This window comes from Neoarius graeffei, chromosome 5 (assembly GCF_027579695.1).
Source record: "Neoarius graeffei isolate fNeoGra1 chromosome 5, fNeoGra1.pri, whole genome shotgun sequence".
Lineage (NCBI taxonomy): Eukaryota > Metazoa > Chordata > Actinopteri > Siluriformes > Ariidae > Neoarius > Neoarius graeffei.
This window is the reverse complement of record NC_083573.1, coordinates 91323978-91327884: the sequence shown is the minus strand read 5'-3', so window position 1 is coordinate 91327884 and position 3907 is coordinate 91323978.

Below are 3907 nucleotides of genomic sequence, written 5' to 3'. Positions count from 1 at the left end.
AAAGGATTAGTTCTATTAAAGTGTTGAATATTCACATCATTGCATTTTAATGCAAAGAAATGGATGAGGTCAATGGGATTTAAAAAAGTAATGTGTGTTATTGTCCACTAGGAGGCAGCAGTCAAACATGTGTGGTGTGGATGCTGCAAAGGAATGCTTCCTAAAGTATGTCACTTGTAATTGCTATTTCCGTTCGTTTTTATCCATCCAAAATTGACTGTTTAATACTTTAACATGTGGTGGTCAACAAGACGTTAGTCCTTGAATGAATCCATCATGTGTATATTAGAAGAATTAGAATGCCCTTTATTGTCATTTTACAGTCAACTGTATAACAAGATTGGAGAGCTTCTCCCTTTCCAGTGCAAAAAAGTAAGCATAAAAAAACTTAAATCCTAACAAATAAACATTACAAAAATTGAAATAAGTATAAAAGTGTCTTATATCCAAGTATGAATATGAATATGAATGAGCTATGTACAGAATAAATAATAAATAATTTGTATTGCACAGAAAGTGAGAGCAGCAGTGACAGTGACAGATGTTTTGTATAATGTAGACATTATATTTGTGGCTGGTGTTGTTTCCTCTCAGAGTTCAGTATGGTGATGGCTCTTGGGAAGAAGCTGTTTTTCATTCTGGTAGTCCTTGTTTTGATACATCTGTAGTGCCTCCCAGAAGGAAGCAGCTCAAACAGCTGGGAGGCAGGATGTGAATTGTCCTTGATGATGCTCCGAGCTCTGCTGATGCACCGGGTGCTGTATGTGTCCATCAGGGAGGGGAGAGGGCAGCCGACAATCCTCTGTGCTGCTGTGACTGTTCTCTGAAGCCTCCCTCTCTCTGCAGCAGTGCAGCTCCCATACCAGATGGACAAGCAGTACGTCAGCAGGCTTTCAATGGAGGAGCGGTAGAAGGCCAGCAGCAGCTTCTGGTCTAGGTTGTTCTTCCTGAGGACTCTCAGAAAGTGTAGATGCTGCTGAGCCTTCTTTATAACGGCTGAGATGTTGATTGTCCAGGAGAGGTCACCAGAGATCTGGACTCCCAGGAATCTGAAATCGTGGACCCTCTCCACACACTCGCCGTTGATGTGTGTGTGTGGGAGGGGGGTCACTTTTCTTCCTCCTGAAGTCCACAATGATCTCCTTTGTCTTTGTGGTGTTTAGAGCCAGGTTGTTTACTGAGCACCAGGTCGTGAGCCTCTGAACCTCCTCCCTGTTGGCTGTCTCATCTCCATCTGAGATCAGCCTGATCACTGTGGTGTCGTCAGCAAATTTGACGATCATGTTGTCGCCATAGACCGGACTGCAGTCGTAGGTGTAGAGACAGTACAGGAGGGGGCTCAGCACGCAGCCCTGTGGTGAACTGGTGCTCAGTGTACGTGTGGAGGAAAGGTGGGGGCCAAGTCTCACAGTCTGGGGCCTGTTGGTCAAAAAGTCCTTAATCCAGGTGTATGTGAGAGGAGGGAGGCCTAGAATGTCCAGCTTTGTGATCAGAGTGTCCGGGATGATCGTGTTAAATGCCGAGCTGTAGTCTACAAAGAGCATTCTTGCATAGCTCTGCTGCTGTTCCAGGTGGCTCAACACAGCATGCAGAGCTATGGTGATGGCGTCCTCCGTAGATCTGTTCGCCCGGTATGCGAACTGGTGGGGGTCGAGTGTGGGGGGGAGACAGTCTTTGATGTGCTGAAGAACCAGTCTCTCAAAGCACTTCATAATTACCGGGGTGAGGGCAACAGGGCGGTAGTCATTGAGGCTGGTTGTGGGTAACTGTTTTGGGATGGGAATTATTGTGGCTGACTTCAGGCAGGTAGGGATGACTGCTTGGGCCAGCGAGAGGTTGAAGATCCTGCAGAGGATGTGGGACAGCTGGTGGGCATATGCGCTGAGCACCTTGCCAGGTACTCCGTCTGGACCGACAGCCTTCCTGGGGTTCACTGCCTGGAGCACATGCCTCACCTCCTGCTCTTCTACAATGAATGGAGGGGTGCTGGGATCTGATGGGGGTGGGGGCAGGGCTAGAGCAAGTGAGTGTCACTGTGGAGATTCGAAGTGAGCAAAGAAGCAATTGAGCTCCTCTGCCAATGATTTACTCGGGACTCCTGATGTCACATCACCACCTCTAAAGTTGGTGATGTTCTGTATGCCCTGCCACACCTCTCATGGTCTGTTGCTGGTGAGATGGGACTCTATCTTCCTTTTATAGTCTGCTTTGGCTTTTTTAATCCCTTTCTTCAGGTCAGCTCGAGTCGTGCTGTAAAGGGCTCTGTTGCCTGACCTGAAGGCAGTGTTGCGGGCCTTGAGGAGTGAGCGAACCTGGCTGGTCATCCAGGGTTTCTGATTTGGAAAGACCCGGATGATTTTGTCCACAGATACAGTTCCCATACAGAACTTGATGTAGTCCAAAACTGTCTCTGTGAATGTTTCCAGGTCCTGATGTTCAAATAGGTCCCAGTCTGTGTATTGAAGGCAATCCTGGAGTTCACTGAGTGCATTCTCAGGCCAAGTTGTTACAGTCTTTGTGGTGGGTCTGGATCTGCGTCTGAGGGGGGTGTATGCAGGGATGAGCAGCAGGGAAAGATGGTCTGACTGTCCGAGGTGGGGGAGGGGCATGGCTCTGTAACCGTGCTTGATGTTGGAGCACACGTGATCAAGAGTCCTTTCCCCTCTTGGTGGGCACTTGACGTGCTGGTGAAACTTTGGGAGTACAGTCTTAAGATTGGTCTTATTAAAGTCTCCAACTATAATGTGAACGCCATCAGGGTGGACCTGCTGCTGTTCATTGATGGCGTTCAGCAGGAGAGAGAGTGCCGTGCTAGCGTTAGCGTCTGGTGGGATGTAAACAGCCATGACAATCACTATGGTTATCTATCTCGGGAGAAAATAAGGCCGACATCTTACAGACATGTAAGATGTCGGGGGAGCAGTGCTTCGCTATAGTACTGCTGTTGTTGCACCAGTCCTCATGCATGTAAATACAGAGCGCCCCACCTCTACTTTTGCCGGAGTCCTCAGTCCTATCCCAGCTGTGCAGGAGCGACCAGCTAGCTGCACGCTAGCACTGGGGATCTTTGGGTTCAGCCAGGTCTCTGTAATAATGAGGGCACAGCAGTCTCGAATGTAGCAATTTCCCGCAAGTTGTAGTTCCAGATCCTCCGTCTTGTGGGTGAGAGATCTGGCATTGGTGAGATACAGGCTTGGCAGGGGTGGCTTGTGCAGTTGGTTCCTTAGCCTTAGCAGGAGGCCGGACCTGCAGCCTCGCTTCTGCTTCCTCTCCCTCCTTCGCCTGCGCCGCTTTCCAGACCCAACAACAAACCATGGAGAATCCGGCGGTCTTGCTAGCTCGTCTGGGATGTTGTGGCTGAATTGAAATTCCCTCGAAACAGCAATCTTATGTCGGTAGCCAATATTTACGATGTTCTGGCAGCTGTAGTGGTGTACTGCCAAAGCGAAAATACACAAAGTCCTCAAACAAACATACAAAAAACGCACACTGAAGGGGAGAGCCATGAGCCACTGCATCTGAGCACACCGCCATCTTATACGGTACATCCATGTATATTGAATACAAGGAAATTAAACACACACATTTACTTCATGAGCATTATGTAAAAGTAGACAATAATATTTTGTCTATTTATCAGAGCCATAGAGCTTTTTATTCCTGTCAGACAGAACACTTCCAGTCACTTTATTTTACATTATTCATAGGTAACTTTATTTTTAAGTGTAGCTAAATTAAAGAAAATAAAATCACAGATCCCCTGGATATTCTTCACGGATGCCTGATGGTACCTGGGTACCTGGACCCCTCTTTAAGAACCACTGTTGGAAGTGAATCCTTCCTAATAATTCTATCATTTCATTTGCTGTTGCCATTTCCACCCTTTTTTTCTGGCAGTACAAATGTG